Raw genomic sequence first — 26,866 nt, 5'->3', positions numbered from 1 at the left:
GGCTGCTGCCCAGCTCAGGCAGCAGGCATGGCGTGCTGCTGGCCTCAGTGGCCAGCGAGCCAGGTGGGATGGGGCACACGGGCAGGGAGCCCTCGGACACCTCAGTCACCCACACCAACCTGTGCTCACAGGGCAGGGCATGGCTCCTGGCACCACACCATGTCACCACCCCATGTCACCACACTACAGACCTCTGGCTCGTGGAGGCCAGAGCCCCAGCCAAGGGACCTGGGGTGGCCCAGCGGATCAGCACCTGTCTTTGGCTCGAGGGGCTCTGGGCCACGGCCTTCTCCAAGAGCCCTGTCTTCTCTCCTCATCTCACCTGTTCCCCTGTGAATACCAACCCCTTTCCCTTCCTCTGCAGCCTCTTAGCTCTCCAAGAACGACAGCAAGAGCTGCCACAGAAAACAAAATGATGGCCATCACTATTCCATGTCGGGCTGCAGGCACTCAGCCAGCCATCACTGTCACCACCACCCAGCCTGCAAGCCCATGGGCTACTTGGGAATGTAGCCAAGGTCTCCAGCCCTCCTCGGGAGCCCCGCTAAGAGCAACACCAGCTCCAGAGAACCGCACACAGGGACACAGACCCACCCCTACCGCAGGGCTCTGTGGGAACACCCGCAACAGCCTGGATCTGGGCACTGCAGAGGAATTCCATTACCTACGTTACTTCAAGATTTGTCATTTTGTTTTCAGAATGACATCTCAAACTCCAGAGTACCAGAAGGTATATCTGACTAATTTGAAGCAAATGTTTCTATTTTGCTGTAAAGTGCATGATTATTTGATAAAAACTTTCTAGAAAGAATGGTTCACTCTTCAGCAACAAAACTTATACTTTGGATAAGGTTTGGATTGGGTTTCCCAGGCTTGAGCATGCCTCCAGTGCTGCTCTTATTCGACCACATTTCCCCCTGCTACCCAGCCACACAGACAACAAGCTTTTGTTTCCAAAGCATTTTAGGTAACTACCTCAAGAATAGTTTTTGTTTAAAACAAAGACACACACATAAGCCTCTCCTAGGACAAACTTCATCAGATAGTGTCAGCAAGCATGGTTTAATAGCATGATATTGAAAAGTAATTTTACTACTAGCTAGAAAAGTCTGAAGACTGCAGAGGATATATTTAGATGTGTATAAATAGCCAACACTCAGTGATGTCTGGTCCAAAGAGTACAAATCTTCCCTAATGCATGGAATATGCCTGGCCCAAAACGCTTGAGCAGCACTTACACAGCCTTTTCAGTCTGGCTCAGGTTCTGAGCCCGCTAATAGCGAGGCCATTAGAGCAGCGCTCAGGCCCAGCTGCTTGTGCAGGGAATATGCAAGGATTGCTCTATAAAACCCAGCCCGTCACCACATCTGAGAGCACAGGCAGTATCGATCAGCAGTGGAAAGCCATTAGCTCTCCAGCCTCTGAACTACCTCCACGTGCCCCAGCGGAGGGACAAGCCCTCCAGGCACCCCGGGATGCTCCACCTACCCAAGGCAAGCACCCTGTGTGCCAAGGCCATCCTTCCTAATGCACCCACCTTCCCATCCCCTCTAATCTTCCTCAAAAATTGGGGAAGATCTGTTTTTTTCTTGCCATGCTGCTCAGCCACATCTCTTCTTGGGTTCCCCACATTCCCAGCCAGCCCAGGTCCTGGGCTGGGCAGCCACCTCTCAGCCTCCACCCCCTGGCCCCACTCATGCCTTGGATGGCCAACAGGAGCCTCTCCAGACAAAAGACCTGCATGAAAAGCTCAAACCAACCCCCTGAGGCACCATCCTGAGCAGTGCTGCAGTCCACTGCAGCTTCTCTTGGCTGTAAGGATGACACCAGCTCTCAGCCCACCGGCTCTCACTGGGATAAGACAATCTGGAGGCCACTTCCACAGGTGAATGTGTTTGGTGGAATGGGTCAATCTCAAGTCCCCTCCTGCAGCTGGAAGTGTTTGGTGAACAGGCAAACTAGTTCAGCTTTTACTTGTACTGGATACCTGACATATCCAGACACTGGACTGCCCTGCCATGATAAAGCTAGGAACTGCTCTTTCTGAAAGCAGAAAGATGAGGTAATATGCCAGGAGATGTATCTTAGAGAGGCTTGTAACTGGAGGCCAAACTGGTGTGCATTATGATCCAGTCTTACGCATTTAAACACATTTATTATGCATTTAAACAAATGCATAATCCCTTGAGCACAGTATATATTTAGCAACGTGGATTGGGAAGGTGTTGGCCACCGAGAACACTCAGTCTCTGGTACAGCTGCTTGTGCAAAACCAAACCTGACTCCCAGACCAGCAGTGGGATTTCCAGGCCTAGCACACCTCTACCTGCCAGGACCAACTCTGGCAATACCACAGAGTCCACGGGCCAGCTCCGAGGATTGGCCTGTACACAGGACCAGGGTGCTCACTTAGAGTCCCTGTGGCAGCACACACAGCCCTGAGCACCCAGCTCCAGGCAGCTGGGATGCAGTCCTGCCTCACCAGGACACACCGGAGCCAGCACACGCAGTCCATCTGGGCAGCGCTGCCCCGTGCTCCTGGACACAGCCATGGCCGGGACCGCTGCTGCCAGGGCCAGCCCAGACCCCTCCATCTGCAGAGGCACGGCTGGAAGCAAAGAGGCTTCAGTTCCAGGATGGATCCATCTTGCCTCGCCAGAGTGCTGGCTGGCTGTGCTGAGCAGCCCTGGACACGCAGCACTCGCCCGAGGATGCTCAGAAGAACAAGCTGACACCACGTGTCACACAGGAACATGCGAAATGGAAGCGTGGGTGGGGAGGATCACCAGCACGACAGCGCAATGGCCAAGGGCAGGCACTCCCAGCCTGTCCAGTTGCACGGCACTCAGCCAAAGGCCACACGGGGCTGGGCTCGGCTGGGGGCACCTGCTGTCCCACCCCTGGTCTCCAGGACTGCTGAGGCCGAGTTCATGACCACAGCTGGAACCAACACATCTCTCTGTTCCACACACACAACATAATGAGTACCCCGGAGGTGCAACAGACTGGAAGGGAGGAGGCGAAAGTGCAGGAAGGGAAGAGCCGCTGTCCCAGGATGCAGAGGAACCGCAGAGCCGGTGTTCCCCAGTCTACGCTGGGAAGGACCAGCCCGGGAAGAGGCTTCCCCAGGGCACCTGGCGCAGACCTGCCCGTTCCCGCACCGCAGCAGGGCCCCCGGAGCCGCGAGGGCTGCTGCTCCGACACCAACATGGCTGCGAGGCTCCGCCGGCTTCTCCGCCGCTGCTCTGCCACCTCCCCACCGGGAACCTTCCGGCGGGGAAGGGCTATTCTGTCCTACATTTCTTCTCCCGCGCACAGCGGTGTTCGCCACGGAGGGGGCGGAGGGGACGGAGGAGAGGGGGGCACAGCCGCATCCCGGGACGCAGGGGACCGCGGCGGCCCCAGGGAGAGAGCCGCGGGGAGAGCGGGGTGTGTGTGGCGACCAGGGGCGACGGGGCGGGAGGACTGGGGCGGGGGGAGCCGCGGGGCCCCTGCGCCCTCCGGCAGAGCCCTGCACCCCCTGAGCACCCCCTGAGCCGCTCGCGAGAGCGCCCCGGGATGGCTCCGCGAACAGCGGCGCCTCCGCCCGCTCGGGCAGCGCCGCAGCGCCAGCGGTGCCGGGTAACCGGGCGGCGGCGGCAGCGGCATCGCGGCGCGGAGGGGGCGGCGGCCGCGGCACGGGCGGCCCCGCAGCATCGCAGCCTGGCAGCATCTCCGGCCCCGCAGCATCCCCAGCCCAGCCCAACGCGGGCGGCCGCCGGCGCCGTCCCGCGGGCAGCGGCGGCAGCGCGGCCAGGCCCGGCCCGGCCCGGCCCGTCCGCGGGGCACCCGCCCCGCCGCTCCGCGCTCTCCGCGGCCGCCGCCCTCCCGGGAAGGGCGTCGTCCCGGCGCCCCCGCCGCGCCGTGGGGTCGTCCTGACCGGGACGTTCGGGACCAGCCGAGCCGCCCCTCACCCCCCTCCCCGCCCCGTCCCCTGGGCCAGTACCGCGGTGCAATGCAGATGTGCCGGGCGCGACTCCCCTCGCGTTACCTGGTGCCTCCGGGGACGGGCGGCGGCCGGAGCGCGTCCCCTGCGGGTGCGGCCGCGGCCGGGCCCCGGCGGGCTGCGGGCTCTGGCGGCAGGCGGGCTGCCCGCCGCTCCGCCCCGAGCCGGCGCTCACCCCCCGCATCCTGCCGCGGGTCCGCGGCGGAGCTGCCCGCGGCCGGGACGGGCAGGGCGGCCCGGGGACGGCCCCACGCGGCGGCTCGGGCGGGCGGCGGCACATGCACACACGCGCGGCGGGGGCGGGAGGCGCGGGACAACCCGCCTGCATCAGCCCGCCCGCATCGCCCCGCGCCGGGCAGCCCGCCCCGTTCTGCTCCCGCCGGCGCTGACCTTGTCGTGTACCTGCGCCAGGTTAATCCTCGCCAAGCGCCGCCGCTCCGCACCCCGCTGCGGGATCCTGCGCGCCGGGCGCTGCACTGGACGGTCGGACGGATGGACAGACGGACGTGGCCGAGGCGCGGGCAGCCCCGCCGCCGGGCCGGCGCCTCCCGGGTGCGGGTGCCGCTAGCGCGGGGCGGCCGGCGGCAGGGCCATGCGGCTCCGCGCCGCTCCGCGCCGGGCGCGCTCAGGCGGAGCAGCCGCGGCGGCGGGCGCTGCGGCGGGGCAGAGCGGGGAGCGCGGCCCCCGCGGCTCGGCCCTCCGCGGCGGCGGCAGCTGAGCCCATCCTCCGCGCCGCCGGCCTCCGCCCGGCCCCGGCCCCGGCCCCGGCCGCGGGCAGCCGCGCCGCTCGCTGCCGCATGGAGCAGCCGCCGCCTCCCCCGCGCCGCGCCGCGCCGCGCCGGGGCGGGCTGGAGCAGCCGGGCCCTCCCCGCCCCGCCGCACGCACGGCTGAGCCGCAGCCGCCCGACCGCCGCCGCGCAGACGTGCGGCCGGGCCGCCCCCCGCCGCGCCGGGCTCGGGGCTGCGCGCCGCCGGGCGGGACCGGGCACGGGCACCGGCACGGATACGGACACGCCTCCGCCCGCCCCGCCACGCTGGGGCCAGGCTGCGGCGACGGGCGCCGAGAGCGGCCGCGGCCCTCGGGGCAGCCCACAGCCCTCCCGGGGGCCGCAGCCCTCCCCCAGCCGCCGCCCGGGGCCCCGGGTCCGGAGCGGGCGGCGGGCGGGGGCGGCGCGGCTGCGGGCGGTGCGCGGGAGTTTGACCTGACGATCGATCCGGTAGATGCACCGGCGGAACCGTCCCGCGGCGCGGAGCGGCCGGGATGGGAGCGCGGCGGTAGCTCCGCTCCGCTCCGCGCTGCCCGGCATGGCGAGGGCTCCTGTCCACCCCTCGGGGCACGCAGCTGCCCGCATCCTGCCCGCGCCCCGCCGGTCCGAGGACAGGGACTGCAACAGCGGACTTCTAGGAGGGATGATCCTGGCAGGAGAAGGAAAGGCTGGGTCATCTGTGGGGGCAGTAAATTGGAGCGCTTTTGGGGATTTCGGCATCGTTACCTGTCTCCTGGATCTCTAACAGGGAGGAGAGTGCATTTCGTGATATGGAACACTGACACCCTTTTCTAGTGCTCTTTTGTGGGAAAACGCCGGGGATGTTGCAGGACCCGAAGAGGAGCACTGCCTGGAGAGCCTGGAAGAGGAGCTAATTAACGAACCTCGTCAGCGGCCAGTGACCTCGTACCTGGAGGGATGTGCTGGCACGTGCCCTGCCACCACTGGGCAATGGCCCCGTGTCCCCCGACACCCTCCCCCTGGCACGGGAGGCAGTTGTGAGCTCCTCCGGGGCTGCCCCGCGACTCTCTGCAACCGCACCAGCCCCCGTGGCCACTGCTGCTGAGGGTGCGGGAGAAAACCCATGGATTGCTCGGAGGCAGCGGGAGCAATGCTGCCGGGATACATCTTCTGGCTGGGGATGCACGTGGTAGGAGCCCCGTTCCAGAAACGGGAAGGTGCAGTGGCAGTCCTCATGCCTCTCTGCTGATACCGTGCCAAAGTGTTTTGTGCCTTGGGATGGAGCGTCTGGCACCAGTAAGGGTGAGAAGAGGGAACACATCAATATTCCTGGGCTCAGGGCTGTCCGTGTGACCTGAGAACTTTGAAGTGCTCTCCACAGCAGCCTATGACCCTGGTCTCACAAGGAAGACAGCTGCCAGAGCCACATCGTCCTCTGTCCTTCTGACAGCCTCTGAAGCTGTCCAGGGCTGGGCTGCCAGGCTGAGCCTCGGTTAGTGTTTATCTCCAAGTACCAGCTGCTGTTTCACAGAGCTAGTTCAAGCTGTTACAGGGGAGAGAGGCTGGCAGGAGCAAATGAGTCTAAATCTTCTCTCCCTCAAAGGAACTCATGTCAGCTGGCTTTGCTGAGGCGGTCTGCCCCACACTCAGTCCTAGCACTGGTCGCCTTTGGAGCTGGAGGCAGTGTCATGCTCAGCCCTGATTTGGCGTTCACAGTGTGCTCCCCTGTGGAGAGAGAAGAGAGACAGTAAGATGCTCCCTGGTAAAACATCCCTGGTCTTGGCTGGCATCCACCAGTGTCTTGGGCTTCAGGTTCAAGCATTTGCTGCTCTGTCAGTTCTCTGCTGCCCCAGAAGCAGGGGGGCTGGCATGCCAGTGATGCCAGCAGTGTGGCTGGCATTGGAAGAGGAGGCAAACATCGGGATACAGCTTCCCTGGCCATAGGAACATGGAGAAGCTCGGTGGAAACTCAGTGGAAGCATGTGCCCAGAGTATGGTGTGTCCTGGGGGTGCACTGGTTTGCACCATCCAGCACAAACACACTGTGAGGGCTGGTTCAGGACCACTCTGAACTGGTACCAGTACAGCGCAATCACAGCTAAAGCAATGTCCTGTGCTCTCTGGCCTCAGCTGTTCGAGCAAGGGCTGCTGCATCTTCTTTGGCAGCCTGAAATCCCTCCTGGACATGAGACTGAGATGGTACCACCACCTAGTTAATGTACCCAGTGTGAAAACTGCACCTCCCTGGGGCATCCAGGATTGTGGGAGCTGGGGGTGTGCTGAGGAGGTTCGCTCGCTGGGCTGGGATGGAAAGCCTGCTTGTCTGATCCTGGACCCAGACCTAGGTGACAGTGTGTGGCTGCTGTGCCGTGCAGGTCTTACCCTGAAACTGTTCCCCTCCCTCTTGTTCACCCCTCCGCTGGGGCCTCTCCTGGGCTCTCCTGGGGTGTTCCTGGCTGCCCCCGGTGACTCTGGGGGTGTCTGTGCCTGAACGCTCCCTTCAATGCCCAGGGACAGGCTGTTTTGGGACAAACCTCAGTGCCCTGTGGGGGCAGGTCTGTGTCCTGGCATCGTTATTCCCAGTGTACCTTGTGGACGACACTGTCCTGTGTGGCCCTGGCACTGGGGATGCTCAGGATTACTCAGGTGAGCTCCCACCTTGCTCTGGCCAGGATTCACTTTGCCTTGGGGACCCTCACCCTGCTGGGGCTCAGTCACCTCCCCTATTACCCTTCTGAACGAGCCCTTGCTGGGGGCTTTGTCTTGCTCTCTGTAGCTAGTGTTAAAATGCTTTTTTACTGGCAGAGCTGGTAACTCCTTAACCTGAAATCTTTTCCCCCTCACAGGTATCATTTTAAAATTACTTCATAATTTCTTTTTTTTTTTTTTTTTTTCCTGAAATAATGAGACCTGGAGGAAAGTGCTTTGTTTAAAAAACACAGAGAGCTCTTTTATGCCCTTTCTAACCCTTAGTCACCTCTGGAAGGAGGGACCTGGGGCCTAGGCACAGTGCCACAGCTGCTAGCGGCAGGGTGCCGTGCTCACCCAGCGTGCTGCCCACAGCACCCCGGTGTCACAGGGGCTGCCCGTCCCTCATCCTTGCACGGTTTGTGACGTGGAGCTCCTCCCCAGCCCCAGGCCGCAGACCCGAGCAATGCTGAGAGCTGTGCCGGGAGCCAGCAGCATCCTTGGGAGCTGCTCCCGCACCGCTGGGGCAGAGGAGGGGCGGCATGCCCGTGTCCGCGGTGGTGGCAGCGGTGGCAGGACTGGAGCAGGAGCTGCTCGGGGATAGCGTCACCGTGCACTGAGCACCGCTCTCCACCGGCACCGAGCCCTCCCCTTCCCCCAGCCCCGAGCGCTGGGTCTGCGTGCTGCGTGTGCACCCCAAAGGAGGGCAGCGGCAGCGCAGGGAGCGCCCGGCTCTGCAGCTTCCGACAGCCCGGCGGAAAATACGCAGGAGGCATTACATGGTGCTCCTTAAGAGAGACCGTGGCACCTCATCAAAAAGTGTGTGGAACCGGCAGTGCTTATTCATCCTTACAAGGAGAATATTCACTGCCCGAATCACTGAAATGTCAGATGTTACGTTGCATGAAGTGGATTTCTCTTCCCTGGAGCACCTTGGAGACAAGAATGCCTCAGGTAGCAGTGCACTGCCAGCCTCTCCTTCCAGAAAAGCCGGGGAAGCATGTGGAGTTACTCCAGCCATCATTTCCTGGAGATGTTTTTCCATTTAAGTTCTTTAGTCTGTAAGATGGGGGAGCTGTTGCATTGTACAAAAAACGGCAGGGAACGATCCTGCTCCTTCGGGAGCCCTCCCGTCTCCTCGTTGCTAGGCCAGAGGTGAGAATGCTCCCCAGCTGTCCTGGTGGCCCAGCTCCCACCCTCACTGGCCAGGGAGGCTCAGGGCAGGCAGTGCTAAACCTGGCCAGGGCACACACACACCCCTCAGCACCACTTCTGATTTTATTTAAGGTGAACTGGTGTGACATTTTCCCTGGGGTGCCTTGGTGGGTGGTGAAGCCCCAGCATGTACTGGTGCCCTAGCCTTCATGTGCCAGCCCCACACTTCCAGCAAATCAGACCTCACACCCAAAACCACCACGGGGGTGGGGGGCTGGTGACAGGCTTACCCTCAAACTCTTCATCTGGTGGAACCAAACCAAGATACTTAATAACTAATAATACTTAACTGCATTTTTAATCAAAAAACAGATTTAAAGTCATGAGTAAAGTAATTGTAGTGTCTGTTTGCTTAATCTTTTAACAGATTTGTTCTTTGAGAAATAAAATAATGTGCTGATTTATTTTTTTAAAATTTCTTGCATGATTATTTGCAGGCTTCTAGCTGTTGGTACCTGGCTTATTTAAAAGGTGCTGTAACTGTCAGACACAAGCTGGCAGATGAGCACCGAGCACCCTGCGGGGATGGCACGCCTGCCACAACCCTGCACTGCACGAGCACAGCTTTGTCTGGGAGGGTCCAGAGGCAGAACTGGGAAGTTTGCTGTGCTGGCAAGGAGCCTTGTCCGCCTCAGCCCACACCTCATGGGCGGGCTCTGCCCACCCTGGAGCCAGCGCACAAGCTCAGGGCTCTCTTCAGCCAGCTTTGTGACCCACACCATGGGTTTTTCTCACCCCCATGGTGGCCTGGCAGGGACACGAGCTCGCCCAGAGCATGGGCTTGTTGAATTTGGAAATAGCGGTGGGAGGAAATATTGTGGGAAGAAACAGATATATTGCAGGGCTGTGAATAAAAATAGAGACTAAGCCCAGTCATAATCTAGAAAAATAGCCTCTCCCCAAAAAAAACCTGTTACCTGCAAAAAGCCATTTCCTTCTGACAGGTGTCATTGTTACCTCCAGGCACTGGGACTTGGTGTTCCCATGGCAGGCAGAGGCCAGAGCAGTCAGGGACTGCCAGGGGCCCACTGCAGCTGACAGGCAGTGCTGATGTGTGGGATGGAGCTGGGGCAGAGCCTACCTGAGGAGAGAGCTGCTGACACCATGGGCAGACACAGAGTACTTGTGTTTTTGACGGGACATGGAAGGCAAAGCCAACCTGTACAGCAGGGAAAGACCCGGGGCTGCTGTGCAGTGCTGTGCTCTGATGAGCTGGTTTAGGGGAAAACTGTTCCACATTTGTTTCTGAAGGTGACATTAAGCCTGCTGGATTGAAGAACAATGACTGCCCATCCCTGAGTGCAGCTTCCAACCGCTGGACAGCTTGAAAGCACTGGGAGGATGGTTGGGCTCGATGCTCTCAGAGGGATTTTCCAGTCTAAATGATGCTGTGGTTCCATGATTTCAGCAGACAGAAATGTTGGGTGTCATGCAGATGGGATGGACATCACCAGACAAGCAGCACAGGTACCTGATCCTGTGCCACCAGGGCTCAGTGCCCCTCTCTCTCCTGGCCTGTTTAAACCCAAAGATGTGCTTCAGTGCCTGTCTCCTCCTCCTTGATTCTGGAATTTTAATAATGTGCTCCCTTAACACCTGCACTCACTACATGTTGGAGTTTTGGGTATCGATCTTCTAAAGTTCTTCCTTATTCACATTTATTTCTTTCACAATTCATTCATTTTTTGTTCAGACGACTTCTCAGTAGAAAACAGCAAAGTCTCCATCACCAGCCTGCCCCAATTCCCTCAGCACAGTCAGAGCCATGTGCAGAGCTCATTTCAAGAATATACAGGAATTTGTTGTTCTACCAGTTGCTGGTTTAAGTCTTTTCCTTAAGCCAAATTTTGCATGGAAAATAGTATCCAGTAATTCAAACTATTACTCTTCTGGATATTCCATCTCCTCTCTTCTATCCAAGCAATATTAGCTGAGGGCTAATATTCAACTCATCATGGTGGGAGAATGAAGAGCTACCCTACACCTCATTTGTACACAGAAGAAAGAAAAAACTTTTATTTACAGTCTTTGCAGTCTTCAGTTTATAATGTTTACAGTCTCTACAGTTGCAGTTTAGAGTATACAAGAGCTCACCACTGCCATAACCACAATGAAAAGGTTGCACCAAAAATGAGTTAATTTTCACTTCAAAAATTGCTCTGGAATGCAGGCTGGAGTGTTGCTCCAGCAGAGACAAGGAATATAATATTCCATTGGAAAGGAGGAGAAAGTGAATTTAGTGATTATTATGCATAAGCATCCCAAACAAGCAGAACCGAGAAAATAATAAGATAACTAATATTTTTGAGAAGCTGCTAATTGGAAAAAAAAATAGACACACAGAAGCAAAAGAGTTCTGGTAATAACTCTTCAAAAAAGAGCGAACTGGCGTCTGGCATGGATCCCCACTGCTTCCGAGCTTGTTCAATTAAAATCAACACTGAATGGGTTTTCTTTCACTACTGTTACTCAAGCTGCATCCTTCAAAAGGATGGAAAATGATTGATATGCATATGAAAGAACTACAGAGTATGAAATTACAAAATGATACAGGGTTTGGATATTTGCACTTTGAGATATTAAATCTTCTGAAGGAAAATATTTGAGCAAATTCTGAATAAAGAACCCTACAGAGCAGCAAGATAATCTAATAAGGCAGAGACAGAGCAATTTCCAAGTGCTGAATTCCTCAGTTGAACCATGACATAGTGTTTCCAGCCCAGCATCTGCTCTTTTCTCTGGTCTGGGCATTCACTACCAGGGTCTTGTTCATAACACAAACCAGCTTCAAGGTCCTGAGTCAGGCTTGGATTTAACCCTTCTAGAGATACAGAGATGCTAAAAATCACTTCACTGGTCCTGGTGCATTTCGTTTTTGCAGGCTCGGTCCTCCTTTCGTTTTTGCGGGCTCGGTGTTGCTGCTGCACCCCTGTGAGCAGGTGGAAACCTTGAGCGTCCCAAGAGGCTCCATGGCACAGACAGCCCCTGCTCCCTGAGCCCCTGCTCCCTGAGCCCCTGCTCCCACAACCCCTGCTGCTCTGGCTCACCCTGCTGCCCTGCCTGGCCACAGACACTGCCTCACAGCTGGCAGGGAGAGCCAAAGGAGGGCTGTCATTGTCATTTGGATCTCTCACAGGACAAAGTGCTCTGTAAATTAGACTTTTTTAATGAACTCATTGGGAGATACAACAACCAAGCACAACAACAAGGGTTGGATCCCCTTTGCCCAAGGGATTCACATGAATTCACTTATTCACCACCCAAGCCATATGAGATTCCATATTGTGTAAGCCATAAGTGAATCACACACCCATGAGCAAAGGAGATCCCAGCCCAGGGGTGAGTGTTCATTCCTCCTGCTCCATCATCGTGGAGTGGGCATCCCCTCCAGCACAAAAGGAGGCAGGGAAACCTCAGCAATCCTGCTGCTGTGGGATCCACTGCAAAGTCTTTTGGGGCAAGCTGATTTTTACACCCCCAGCTTGGTCTGCTCTGCTCCCAAGAGTCAGTAGACTCTGACTGAGCTTCCTGACAGGGGAGATGTGGCGATGCTGGCTACAGGGACGGGGACAAGTGGCTGCATTGCAGACCCTAGCTCTTTCTGGCCACTTCCAGCCACCGTGGGGCTCTTGCTCGGACCCAGTGATGCCTGTCCCAGCACACACCAGGCTGGGGGGCTATGGGCTGTGTTAGCCAAAAATGTGACCAGCAGTCATGAGAACACTCACAAAGTTCCGGGTATCCCTTTGATTCTGGTTTTTGAGAGCTGCAAGAGGGGGACTTGGGCTGTCTGCTGTGTCTTATTCTGCCAGCCTGCTTTGTTTTAATAATATTATGTGCAGATTAAACATTATTGAAAGTCATGTGTTTGGCATGAAGCATCTTGTCAGGAATATGCTGCACGGAAACCCCTCAGACAGTCCCCTGATGGTCTCTAATCACACAAGACTTCCACACTGTGTTTAAAATCTCGGGATGCCATGACTCCACGGTAATTAGCAGTAATTGAGGGCACAGGATTTGACTAACAACTTCCTTTACAGGAGTCAGGGAGGTCGGGAGCGCCTGGGTCAGGAGCTGTCACTGCTAATTACCCTCTCACTCCTGTTGCTGCAGGGAGCTCTCTGCAGCTCCTGCCGTTGTCCCCTCTCAAGGACAGGATCCTCACTCCTGGGGTTCCATTCCTTAAGGAGAAGTGGCAGGTGCATCATGCCAGTCTGGCCTGCCACAGGGCACACACCGGGAGCCACTGAGTCCTGGGGTTTGCTGCTGTTTGAAATTCTTCTGGAAATGAACTCAGGCTGGGCTAAAGAAAAGTACCATCTACAGGCAAAACTCGACTGGCCCCTTGGGTAAGCTGTTCCAGTCTCTTGCTGTCCTCAACAAAAATGCTTGTTTTACTTTTGATCTTCTACTGCAGCTTCCAAACACAGGTGTTCCTTTTTTTTTTTTTTTTTGAAGTCCAGCCCCTAAAGAGGAATGTTTTCCTGCTTTTCCTATGTTTCTCCGGTCCTGAGTAACATTTCCTAATGTGCTGGGATTGGCTGTGGGTTAACAGGGGGGATCAGGGGCTGCTGAGAACCCTGCTGCCACCCCCAGACCAACCTCAAGTTGCAGCACCCTCAAGCTGCTGCCCTGACCAGCCACGTGTCTGCCAGTCCTGGGAGCTCACACAGGACATGAAGGATGAAGACTGGTGCAGCCAAATGGGCTTGGAAAAATATGGCTGTAAAAAGAGTTTGGTCATCTGAACAGGTTGAGAAATGCTGAAAATCAGAGGAAAATAAGTGCTTTTCAAACTCTTGCGTCAGAGCTGCCCAAGAGGGTGTGGGGCTCCTGAGGTGCCAATGTGCTGGCACAGAGCCCAAGAGCCATGCACCCCCTGCACCCCAGGAGGGGTCAGCCCTGTCCCCCCTACTCACGGTCTGGTCCCCACGGCTGCGAGCCGTGATTTTAGACTAGTTTTTTAAAGTAAATTTATCATGTCCAGCAGTCATGATAAATGCAGACATTTATACATTTCCAGCAGAAAGAGAGAAGAGAGCTTTTTCAATCCTTTTTTTATCTCCAAACATGAGAAACACCAAAATGCATTAAACACCAAAATATTAATGTATTAAACATGAACTGCCAAGCCTCCTTTTTGCAGTTTTTTCCATGTTTCACATGGGTTTGATGAAAAATGTGCAAAGCTGTGCTGCTAGCCAGTCAGAGCTGTGCTGCTGCCCTGTGTGTGGAGCTGATGCTCAGAGCAATGGGGCTGGGCTGGGGGTCAGCAGCCCTGAGCCCTCCTGCTGGCCACCAGCACTGGGTGGGCTGTGCTGGCTCATGCAGGGGGGTTCACAGAGGGCCCCAGGGCTGTGCCCCTACTGCCAGCCGTGGCTGGGGCTTGGGGCAGGAGCAGGTCCTTGGCTGAGGAGCCACCATCAGCTACCAGCAGCCCTGGCCCCGCAGGTGCCCTGGGGCTCACCCCAGCCAGCAGCTCAGCTCACCCTGCCACTGATCACTCTCTGCGGGGAGGGTAGAGAACAGGGAGAGCAGAAGCAGAAAAATTGGTCGGTTGAGGTAGTCAGTTTAACAGGTGAAGGAGAAGCTGTGCACACAAACACAGCAGAACAAGGAACTCATTCCCTGCTTCCCGTACCAGGCAGGTGCTCAGCCACCCCCGAGACAGCCAGCCTCCAGCACACATGACAGTGACTTGGGAATGCAAACCCCATCACCCCAAATGTGTCCCCATCCCTCTCCCCCAGCTCTCCATGTGCTGAGCAGAGTGTCCCATGGGCTGGGACATCCCCTGGGGCAGTGGGGATCAGGTGTCCCAGCTGTGTCCCCCAGCTCTGAGCACAGTGTTCCATGGGCTGGGACATCCCTCGGGATGTTGGGATCAGGTGTCCCAGCTGTGTCCCCCAGCTCTGAGCACAGTGTCCCAGTTGGGATCAGCTGTCCCAGCTGTGTCCCCCAGCTCCTGGTGTCCCCCTGGCTGAGAGGTGGGTAAGGAGCAGAGCAGCCCCTGGCACTGTGCAAGGGCTGCTCAGCAGGGGCTGGCACATCCCCATGGGATCCACACTGCTTCCAGCACAGATCCAAAGCACAGCCCCAGACCAGCTACTGGAAGAAAATCAGCTTCATCCCAGCAAGAAATCATCACAACAGCCAACTCACACACAGCCACTCCAAAACGCTCAGCACTGCTTCCATGGGATCAGTGGAAGCCAAGGCCCATTCTTGGATTAATTTTGAAGTTACACCCCCACTAAGGCCAGAAATTAGCACGAACAGATGGCACTTCCTTCAGCCCTCTGCTACAGAAGCTGGACAGCACAGCCAGAGGGGGAAGCAGGATGTGAAAGAAGGGGGTGAAGAAAGTTTCCTCTTTTGGTGGCCACGGGCTAATGGATCCACTTGGCTTGTAACTCCATCTGCCAGTGCCCTGTGAGGATGAGGAAGCTGAGCCGCTCACTTCTGCAGCCCTGGACTGATTTCCCGCCTGCTTTCTGTCAAAAGCCCATAATTAGATGCATTCTCTAAGGCCTTTACAGTGTTTGTAGAGTGAGCAATTACCAAATGCTACATTACAACTGCACAATTAGCAGTGTTACACTGTTAATAATGAATTTAAGACTTGTGTAACAAGACTGGAGGGCTTCCGTTTGGAGGGCTCATGAGGATTTCGTTTGCATTACAAAAACCAATCTGTGCACTGGCCTGCCAGTTGCTGACTTTGCATCTGAACAGGGGCAGCATTTCAGTCTCAAAGTCAAACTCAGTGACTGACACCTTCTCATGAGTGGGGAAATTTCAGTTCAGTCCCCTGGCTGAGATGATGAGGATGGAAACATGTCTAAGGCAATCTTATGGAAGCAAATAAGGCAACATTTCTGAAGAAAATGGCACTCCAAATACCATTAGAGTCTGGCTTTTTATTTTTCTCAAGCAGTGTCTTGGAGCCTCCCCCCCCTCCCCACCCCCCCTCAATCCCCTATTAGTTCCTCAGAGCAGGTTTGTGGGCAGTTTGTGGTTTGTTTAAACAACCCACCATCATTGTTACTGTTCTTTGATGGTGAGAAGGCTGACATTGAATGAAATTTAAACTAAGGGATCTTTTTCCAATTCCGCTTTCCCAAAACCTAGCACTAACAAAGAAAAGAAATCCAGCCCTGAGGTTGTACTTCTCTCTTCTCTCCTGTTTACTTTCTCCCCACGTTGTTTCACACACCAGATGGCAATTTCCTCCCTAAAAGTTGCTTGATCCCCTGTTCAGTGATGAGTTTGGGAATACATCCATTAGCATCCACAGGAGGGGAGCAGCAGGAGGGACTGAGGAAGCTGGGTGGATGTCAGCTGCAGGAGCCACCCAGGATCCCTCTCAGAGCCACTGGCATTGCTTCCATCAGAAAAGGGGGAAGCTTCTGGTAGCTTCTCACAGGAGCCACCCTTGCAATTCCCCCCATAACCAGCACCTGGCCATGAAAACCCCATACAATTTACACTTTGGTGTGTTTGGTTTGCAGAGTGATTTTTCTTTCAGAAAAATGGTGCATTTCCAAGCAGCCCTGGTGGCTTATGACTTATGTTCAAGGAAAACACAAGACAAATGAGGCACCTCCAGAGCCAAACTCCAGGCAGACCTCACTGCCAGGTGATCCAGTGCTAAATAATGACCACTACTTAGTACAGACTGAATAAATGCATAAAACCCAGGAAAAAGATAAATTTAACCTGAAGGGGATACCTGAACAAGCCAAACCCCACAGAACTGGGCCTTATAAACTGGGCTGTGAGGTTCAAAAATGCAGAGGACAGGGTTGCAATGAGGAATGGTTTCTCTGACAATGTGTCACATGTGTGATACACAGGTGATACACCTTCGGTCTGTGTGCCATTAATTATGTCACTCATTATTCAGAACCTTAAATAGTGTTTGTACGTGACAAATGGTGGCTTCTGGAAGGTGAGGGGGCCCACGTGGCCTGCAAGGTGTTGCCTTCTGCAGGACCTGGGACCTGGGCAGTTGTCGCTGTCGAGGAGGACGGGAACAGAGAACTCCAGATCAGAAGGCAAAGAAAATGAGCTCTGATTTATTTCAAATATACCGCTCTATATATAGAGGACATAGAGAAGACTAATTTCATTGGTCTTAGAGTAAAAACATGTCACACCATTGGTGTGCAGTGAATGACACACAGTGGCAGAGCATATCTATAAACAATGTGAATAACAAGATAGATTAGAGAATTATTTACATTCTTTCCCAACTGTTTCCCAGGCTCTTGCCTGGTTAGAAAACCTTTCTCTTTCTCTCTGACTGAGCTGAGAATATCCACAGGCAGTCCCAGCAGAATGGTCATGCCACCGCTTGGGGCTGGCACAGGTCCCACTGGTACCACTGGCACTCATCCATTCCGGGCCTTCTCCCACCAATATTCCTTGCCTCTGGTATATTATATATATAGCTCCTGTCCATACCTTGAATCCCTCTGCAGAGCCACAGCAGCCCTGTCCCACCACCCAGGAGGAGGACAAGGACTGCCTGTGCTGGGCTGGTGCCACAGGGATGTGCCCCAGGCACTGCTCCAGCCTTATCCACAGGGATGTGCCACAGGGGTGTGCCCCAGGCACTGCTCCAGCCTTATCCACAGGGATGTGCCACAGGGATGTGCTCCAGGCACTGCTCCAGCCTTATCCACAGGGATGTGCCACAGAGATGTGCCCCAGGCACTGCTCCAGCCCTTATCCGTGCCAGCTTTCTCTAACAGTGATGCTCATGGCCCTGTCAGTGTGGCCTGGGCCACGAACACCTGTGCAGGCACCCACCCACATCCCCCAGGCTTTCCCCTCTCCCTGCAGACCCCACAAGCTCCAGCTGCTGCTGCTCCCCATGCCCAGCACGGCTGCTGCCCACAGCCCAGGCTGCATGCACTGCAGCTGGAACCCCACGCTGCAGGCCAGGCTGCATGCACTGCAGCTGGAACCCACCCTGCAGGCCAGGCTGCATGCACTGCAGCTGGAACCCACCCTGCAGCCCAGGCTGCATGCACTGCAGCTGGAACCCCACGCTGCAGACCAGGCTGCATGCACTGCAGCTGGAACCCCACGCTGCAGGCCAGGCTGCATGCACTGCAGCTGGAACCCACCCTGCAGGCCAGGCTGCATGCACTGCAGCTGGAACCCCACGCTGCAGGCCAGGCTGCATGCACTGCAGCTGGAACCCACCCTGCAGGCCAGGCTGCATGCACTGCAGCTGGGCTGCTGGAACCCCGCCCTGCTCCTCCCAGCAGGTTTTCAGGCAAGGCTGCACCCAGAGCTCCCCATTCCTGTGACTTCTGATGTCTCCTAGCAGGAGAGGAGTCTTCCTCTGAGAGGCAGATGGAGGAGAAAATTTTTTTAAATACCTGAAATAGTTTGTATTTATATTTTATAATTATGGTGTTTTATTGTTTTATCCTTATTTGCAGTTAAAAGCAGCTTGAAGCATGTAGGTAGCCAGAGTAATCCTTCCCATGTGTCCGGCTTACCTGCATTCCCACAGCTCAGTGCAGCACCAGGTGTGAAAGCAGCTCCTTCCTGATGCTTTGCTATGGAAATCCAAGGGAACTTTCCATTTTATAGGGTATTTTTTAATCAAATTATATTTTTCATAAGGAGCTTAGTGAAACTATTTTTAAAACTACTGCTTGGGGGGACTCCAAGCCTACCATGTTTTCCCTCAAAGGACAGAAGTTATGTCGCTTATCTCACATGGGTTGAGGTGGCAGCTGCAGCCACGAGGCACTGAGGGTATGAGCAAGGGAGATTTATGGCAGAGAAGATGATCCTTCACCTCAACACCCGATGGAGGAAAACAGACAATCATTCAAAAACCAGAGCACTTCACATCTGAGACCTCACCTACCATACCAGTGGTTCTATTAAAAATATAACCTCTATCTACAAGTTTTACCTTAGATATACAGATTATCAGGGCTATAAGTCTATTATTTCTGCAAGATGAAAGATAATCCCGTTTCCTACCATGAGAGACACAGGAGAAGACACAAACAGCCACTAGGTCCAACCAAAAGTCCATATAATCATTTATCCAGCACGAGGTGTGCCAGAAAGAAACAAATCCCAGATCCTAAAACTCTGTGCAAATCAGTTACTACGTCATGAACTGAAGCCTCATGCTGGGAATAACAGACCAGGTCTGGAGAGCACAGGCTGACTTTGCAGATAAAATCCTGTAGCCACAAAATGTGGCAGTCTGGCAGAAAATGTGCCAAAATTAATGTAAAATACATTGTGCAGGAATGAGACAGACCTAAAAGTAAACATGACAGAATTGCACGCTGGCTGACAGCACTCAACTGGGAAAGAGATGAAAGCCTGCAATCCTACAATGTTCTCCAGTTTCTAGTGATTAGTGGCTGAAATGGCTTTGCCTAAAATAAAAAGTCAGGATTCTTTCACAGGTTCTTTCTGTGATATGTTTATTCAGTCAGTTTTGGGTTCAAGTGACCCTTTAGTATCAACAACAGCAGCACCTGGTTCTCCAGCTCATGCAAGAGCCATGCTGCTCTCCCAAGGCTGTGTCATCCCAAACCTCTGGCAGCCACACAGAGCTCAGGTCGGTGCCTCTGTGTTTTTCTGCCTCCAGGATTTTCTTTTCTCACTTTGCAGGAAGGCTTCATTTGCAGGAAGCCTCTGGGCCAAGGGCCAGTGGTTTGCTCCAGGTGAAAGAAGCTCCCAGCCCCGCTCTGAGCCCTGGCAGCTGCCCCAGCGGTGTCACAGTGTGTGCTGGCAGCAGGCTCCATCACCAAGAGGAACATGCAGCCACAGATCACAGAACCAGGAGTGGTTTGTGCTGGAAAGGTCCTTGGAACTCACCTTGTCCCACCCCTGCCATGGCCAGGGACACCTTCCACTAGACCAGCCTGCTCCAAGCCCTGTCCAGCCTGGTCACGACCTTGTACATGGCACTTTGCCTTCACCAGAGCCAGTGCATTTCTGCAGCACCATCAGAGCATCCTGAAACAACCTACACTGAAGGGAAAGGTTGTCCTGACCCCGCTGTCCCAGTCTGGAAATCCAGTTTTCCCCTAAGGCCGTGGACTTCCCAAAGCAGCTTTCTTCAGGCAGTACAAGGCTGACAAGGCCAGGAAAAGCTGCCCACATGTTCTTCGCAGATCCCCTCAGGGGGGTTTTATTCCAAGGTGGAGATCCCACCTTCCCACCACTCACAGGCTCAGACAGGGAGCGCTGGGTGCTGCCACAGAGCCACACTCAGAGCTCCTGACACTTTTAATCCTCTGAGCAGCCGATGCCTTTCATATTTATACATATAAATCACACACTTATAGAGCTCTGATGTCCTGACTGAATTTGTTTGCATTCAGGAGAATCCATAGAATTATTTCAGCTGGAGTTAACGGTTATAACTCAAACATATTTTTTTCTTAAGTGATAAACTTAATTTATCACAGCTTGCTCTCAGCAGGGACTCCATGATCTCATGAGCAAATGGAAGATTGAGGAGGAGAAAATGAGGGCAGGTTTGATGTTATAAAATTAAGTGGGGAAATTTACAGTGATGTTCAGAAAAGCCTGATATTTTATAAAATATCTGAGATTCCCACTGGTGAGCTGACTGAGCTGTTCTATGTAACCTGTAGGGGCAAGGTTGTCATTTGCTGCCAGCTCCACATGTTCAGCAAACTCAGAGAAACCTTGTGTTTCCACAATGACTTCAGTTTTCAGCCCAAGTTTTATCATCTCAGGAGGTTTCATATGAAATCAGGTTTGCAGTCCTCCACATCACCTCTGGAATTATTTAAAAACAAAGATGAGGTGGACTCATTATGGAAATTTAGTAAACCAAATCTGTTGGAAAAGGATGTGAAAAGCAATTTCTTCCTCCTATTCCAAGCCAAAATGAGTTTGAAATACTGAACTTTTTTACCAGACAATTTACCTTTCCCCTCATTCATCCAAATTTTTATCCCAATTCTTTAAAAATATAATTTAAACTGTGAATATGTTGGATTCCATCATTGTCCAAGGAATTAGGGGCATTTTCCTCACAGGGAAACACCAGCAAACTTTCTATTACTGCCTTCCATTTATCACTACATTCAGTTATTTCTAACTTTTGTGGTCACACTCAAACTCTCACATTATGGAACAAAGAAATCAGAGCCAGCTGTCCTCCTTCCTGGAGTTGTCCATAGTGGTGTTTCTCACATTCCTATTGCTGCTCTTGGGATGTCAGAGCTGCCCTGCCCTGTCCCTCTGTGTTTGCACCATCCCCACCAGGGAGAGCTGGCAGCACTGGAGGCCATCTCCTGCTGTCCTGTCTTGTTCCCAGGGAGCAGAGCCAGGCCTCCCCTGGCTGCAGCCTTCTGTCAGGGACTTGTAGAGAGCAACAGGGTCTCAGTGTTTGTATAATGTTGGTATCAATTATTGCCCTACATTGTGCTCATCCCCAAGATCTAACCTTGCCTTGCACGGAGACCATGAACAAATGATCAGGAGAGAATGGTTTGTTTCTGGACTGGATCTGTCCCCGCAGGTTTGCTGGGTGCTCAGTGATCATTAACAAATGATCAGGAGAGAATGGTTTGTTTCTGGACTGGATCTGTCCCCGCAGGTTTGCTGGGTGCTGCCAGAAGGGTCCGCAGTGTGAGCAGGTGGTGCCACTGGTACTGCTGTGACTGGACATGGTCAACCACTGTCACCACCAGTTTGGAGGGAGCCCAGCACATTCCTGTGAGAGCATTTTGGGCTTTTAAGTGCAGCCAGAAGCCAGGAAGGCACACAAGGCAAGGTGCTCACACGCCCAATGAGCAGCTTCCCAAAGCTGCTGCTGCTTCAGCACTGCCCTGCATCCCTGCACATGGGCATGCTTGAAGTCACAAGGTCACCTACACTGAGAGCAACTGGTTTTCATAAATCCTGCTCATTATGCAAATTCATTATTTACAGACACTGTTAGGCTGGATGTGAGAAACAGTAATAGGAGCCCTGCTTTTGGCAAGAGTAAAAAATATTTGACAGAAGATGAATTAGGGCTTGGCCAAATGAGCAAAAACCAATTTGGAGAATGGGAATGCAGAACCTTCTCCGCGATGAAGGCACAGAGTCTTGTCTGGAGGCAGAGCTGGGAGTGGGGAGAAGATGGGAGCTGCTGGTGTCCGTGGTGCCTGCTGGCCCTGCAGAGCCCCCTCATGGAGCTGGGGCAGCCCTGGCTCCCACACCATGGCTCACCTGGCCCTGCCAGGGTGGCTGCTGCCAGCGGGGCAGGACTGGAGGCTGCAGATGCAGAGCAATGCCTGGAGCACCCACCCCTCTCCCAGCTGTCCTGATACACACATGGCATCTGCACCATGCCAGGGGATGACATCAGTGTCTGCCAGGCCTCCCTACCTCGCCTGCAGATGCACATTTCAGTGCCCACATCTCTACAGATGAAATGTATAAACCATCAAATTAATTTAATTTGAGGCAGCCTGTAGCTTCATGGTCTAGAAACTTAGCCGTGGCTTCCCTTCCTTAAAGCAAATATGTTTGCTGTTCTGCTGTGCTTCTTATTTGTTTTTTGGCTTCCTATCTGTCTTCTGTAGGAGAGCAGAGTAAAACTTATTTATTCATTCAGCATAAAACCATCAACTGGAGCCTTACAAAAAGGCTGGCAAACACTCAGAGGCTGTTCCTTTGGGTGTGGTGCCATCAGATACAGCTGTGGGTCCCTGCCCCGGGGCACTTCGAGGGAAGCCTTAATCTGACACACATTTCACATTGCAGGACACTGCATGGACGTGGTTTGGGGTGTTTTTTCCAGCAGCAGTTAATGCAGGCTTGCACACATTTTTAATCTATTGTACGGTGTCGAAGGTAGTTTGTCATGTTAGCTCCTTGATGGGCCAAGGGAATGGAATTTCTAATTTACTGGGCTGTCACTGGTGTAAGAGACAATGCTGCAGCTGAACAGGGCTGGACAAAGACAGCATCACTACTCAATGGATGCTTTTACATCCTGGTCTTGTCTCTGCCACCTTTATTGGAAGGGATCCCAACTTCACCCTCATGGCCCTGCTATTCCCTCTCCCTTCAGGGGCTGCTGCATGCCAACCCTGCCACCACTGCTGCCACCTGTACTCAGGTGGCCCAGGGTGTGTCTGCCAAATCCTGGGCCCAAGAGACAAGCAATTAGTGATTGATCCTGCTGGGTCAGTGCCAGCCAACGTCTTTTGGGCACACTCAGGAGGTGGACCAGGCACCCAGGCTCTCCCTGCCCAGCCGTGTGAACCAGCAGCACTGCCCACCATGAGTCTGACTGATGGAATTATTGATAATGGCTTGCTATTAAATCTATTATTAACTCCCTAATATTTTTGCCTTGCTGGGTGCTGACACTTGGACTAGGAGCAGCTCCTCTACCTGTGCTAGCAGTGCCCACAGGATAACTCACTACGGGAGACAGCAGGCTGTTAACCTCCAGGGGAAAAGAAAAAGCTCCTTTTTGTATAAATGTCAGTGTTATTTTTGAAAGCCTAGCAAACAAAGAAAAAAATCCCTTCCCCAGAAAATCTTCAGCACCCGCTACAGAATCATTTTGCATCTTATCTCCTTTTGCTTTCCCTGTGTGCCTTGGAATTGCTGGTGTCAACATGCAGAACAACAGGCTATGCACAAAATCTTATTATAATCTCTTTCTTAGGATCCACTGGAGAAAAATGAGATTTTTCTGTCTGTGTGTGCAGGGGCATGTGCACTCAGCTGAAGTGTCAGGTAATGTCTCACTTGTTCACAGTTTCTTTTTCACCCACAAAGCTGAGCAGCTCCTGCCCACCCTGTACCACAGGGACATGTCTGCAGGGAGTTTCAGTGTAACCCCGTGGAGGGCAAACAGGGGCTGGGGTCACAGCAAGCCAAGAGTTCATGGTGTTCAGGGGATCCAGTGCTCCTGCATTTCATAAGCCACCACAATGCCTGGGGGGAGGCTCTGTCTGTCCCTTGGCACCAGCGGGGTGGAGCAGACCACTGTGGGTAGGATCTCTTCCATGTGCAGCATCCCCACAACAGCAGGGGCTTTCCCTTGTGTGTCTCCTAGAAAAGTTCCTCCAGGCTGCAGTTCATTGCCAGAGCTGGAGCAGGTACCAGTCCCTTGGCTGTGGGACACAACTTTAACCTCTAGTACTCCCAGAGCTCCTGCCTTGCTACTGATCCATTTAATTCTTCAGCTCCCAGTCAGAATCTTTGGTTTCTTCAACCAGATTAAAAATCTTCCTAGTACCAGACAAGCTTTCCTTGAAAACATATACCAAAGTCAGATTTTGCTGTATTTCAGGCAAGATAATCAGGTGGAGCCCTTCAACCCTTGCCAGTCAAGAATTCTTTTCCTATCCCCAAATGGTTTTGGTGACTTATTTGAAGCATTTTTCTGTAAGGCACAGACACAGAACACTACAGAAGCCAGACCAGTGTGAGGCTTACAAGAGGAAAATTGGCCCCCACTTCCTCCCAGTGCCCCCCTGGCCCATCGGAAGCCCTTGGCTGTGACATCCCCCACTGGCAGGCTGCTAGCCCTGCTCCCTGCACAGCCCCAGTGCCCCGTGCTGGAGGGGAGTGGCTCTGGGCTGGATGGGGCCCCTGGCCCAGGGGCTCAGGTCACCATGGGGTCCAGGGCACTCCCTGGCTGCAGCATGGGGCAATGTAGCATTACAGCATTTCCACTGGAATGCTGGAGTCAGAGCTTTCCACACAGCTGCTGGGCTTATGTCACATCCAAGGGATTTCGCACAACACTGAGTGGCCAGAGCCCTTTTCCCTGTGTGGTTTGGCCAATCCTTGGCCACTGGCATGGAGCAGAGCACTGCCAGGTCCCGGGGCACTCATCACTCCACTGCTTGCCCCATGCCCTGGATATGCTGGTCCTCAGCCACAGATCTCCAGGGAGTCTCAGGGGACAGGCTGAGCCCACAATGAGGGTCCACAGCCCCACACCAGGGGCTTGGGGGTGCTGTGGCTGCTCCAGCAGCTTGTAGGGCTCTCACTACCATCTGGAAAACCACTTGGGAAAAGAGCAGCTGCCCATAAATCTTACTGAGGGCTGGAGCTGTCCTGTGGGATGGCCTCAGAACCTCTGTGACCTGAAAGGACCATCACTGGGGTTTAATGTTACAGGGAAATGCACTTCCCACTTTCACCCAGATTTCACCTGTAATTATAACCTCAGGCGTGACAGTTACATTGCTCTTTGTCACTGGAGCACAAAACATCTCCGCTTCATTTTGGGGTATGGGAAGTGCAGGCAAGTTAAGTGTGATTTTTAAAATGCAGTTTTGTCTATGAGCTTTAAAGCCATCGTGGCACTGCTGGGTTCATCTAGAAGCACTAGAGTCAGTTCAGAATAGAGGCAGAAGCTGCCTTTTACCTCCTCAGGCAACACGTAGATGGGTGCACAACTTCCTTTAACACTGCCCAGTTTTCTTTTTTCCCTTGGAATTCCAGGTGTACAATCCTGGTAGTGAAACAGGGCAGGCACAGAGCACACTCTCTGAAACATTCACTAAAAATAGTGCAGGAATGGTACTGCCTCCTCCTGCAGACTCATTAAAAAAAGAGCTTTTCAAGTCTATAATTCCCTAATACAATCAAACACAATCATAAGCAAAATTATTCACGCTGACTTGATTAGTAAAAAGAGAATCATATGCTAATGAGGCAGCAGTTCTCCCTGCATTTGAACATGCCACTACAGCTTTCTGGACGCTGTGGGAAAACACCACCTCCCCTTGCTCTCAAAATCTGCTGGTGCCTGGAACACAGTGTATATTTGTATATACAGGTGGATATTTGAGCTGCTCCTTGCCAGGGCTGGGGCTGGTCTGAACTCCCAGACCAAAGGACAGCAGAAAACATGAGGTTGTGCCTGGGGACAGGTGAGCAGTGACCCAGGTAAGGCCATGCCTGGGGACAAAGGAGAGATGGCAGTGACCCAGGTGAGGCTGTTCCTGGGGACAAAGGAAAGATAGCAGTGACGCAGGCAAAGCTGGGCTCAGAGACAGGGGAGCAATGGCCATGATCTGGGCGAGACTGTGGCTGGAAATGAGGTGAGGGATGATGGGGTCTTTTCCTTGGCACCAAGGGAGAAAATAAATGTCTTTTATCTGCTTCAAAAGGAAGGGATTTCTCCAAAACTTGCAGTTTCCTGGCTACACGAGGCCCTGCACCAGCTCACGCCTGAGTACGTGCTCTCCCCTTAAGAGTCCCTGTTCTGTGCAGTGAGTCTCACAGCAGAGCAGCTGCTTCTTGGTTCAGGCTGTGAGGCATGAAGGGACACTTCCCTGGCTGATGCAGCAACTTCTGTTAGTTTTCCAGGAGAAGCACACCTGCTGGTGCAGGACAGGGGAGCTCAGCTCGGAGGTGGCCAGCAGCCCCTCCAGGGTCGCTCTGGTCAGCATCCCCCAGCAGCCTCTCAGCTGGGTCACTGCCAGCACAGCTCCAGCCCAGAACTAAACCTCCCCGAGGCAAGGTTTGCTGTGCCCAGGAGGTAACTGTGTCCATCCCCAGGGGGATGTTTCTGCTGTCCTGTCCCCAAGCCACAGCTGGGCCCTGGCTGCACGCCAAGCAGGCTGCTGGCCTGTCTGCAGTGAGAGCCCAGGCTCCACTGGGGCTGGCGTCATTTTCTTCCTTTTCAACAGCATTCATCAGCTATCTCTGCCCAGAATCTTGATATCACCTGCAGATCAAAGGCATCACTTTTCCTCTCTGTCAGCAGGGATTCTGCCTGGGTATGTAGGTCAGAATCAATCCTTTTCATCCCATTGTCTGCCATATCTTTCATTCTTCACAGAAGCTAACATTTCTCCTCACTTTTTTGAAATATTCCATTTCCACCTTGTTTTTCCCCCTCAACTTGGCTGCATTCTCCTGACATTGTGGCCTCTCTCCATTCTCTGTCTGACATTAGAGACAATGCACTGGGCAATATTTTATACATTACCTAGAATTTCCTTCAGCCTTTGAGCCCTCCGCTCAAATATCCTTCTGTGTTTGTCAGACAGATACTGCCATTACACAACTCAAATGTTCAATAATAATAGGTTGGATCTTTTCAAATATCAAAACTTACTCCCACTGGAAATCAATCATCAGACGAGACAAGTCAGGTAGTTGAGAATTGCCTGTCAACTTTCCTTCACTGTAAAAGCTGATGAAAGTAGGCAAGCTCTAAATGACTCGTCAAAGACAACTTAAAGAGAGAAAC

The 26,866-nt window shown here is 53.7% G+C and overlaps 1 protein-coding gene across 4 annotated transcripts in view; it reads right to left on the bottom strand.

Annotated features, from left to right (window-relative positions):
* The window catches only part of LRFN5 (leucine rich repeat and fibronectin type III domain containing 5), a 45,410-nt gene extending 40,885 nt beyond the window's left edge, over window positions 1-4,525 (bottom strand). For 2 of the 4 annotated variants that reach the window (XM_053980484.1, XM_053980480.1), the window contains exon 1: window positions 4,376-4,525. The gene's annotated coding sequence lies outside the window, so the exon portion shown is untranslated. Of the gene's footprint in view, window positions 1-4,030; window positions 4,082-4,375 lie in introns of those variants that run through there. The other 2 variants (XM_053980481.1, XM_053980483.1) reach the window with 2 other exon arrangements.
* Window positions 4,526-26,866: the final 22,341 nt, after the last annotated feature.

This window comes from Vidua macroura, chromosome 6 (genome assembly GCF_024509145.1).
Source record: "Vidua macroura isolate BioBank_ID:100142 chromosome 6, ASM2450914v1, whole genome shotgun sequence".
NCBI lineage: Eukaryota > Metazoa > Chordata > Aves > Passeriformes > Viduidae > Vidua > Vidua macroura.
Note: the sequence above shows the minus strand (reverse complement) of the source record. Positions and strands in the feature narration are given on the sequence as shown.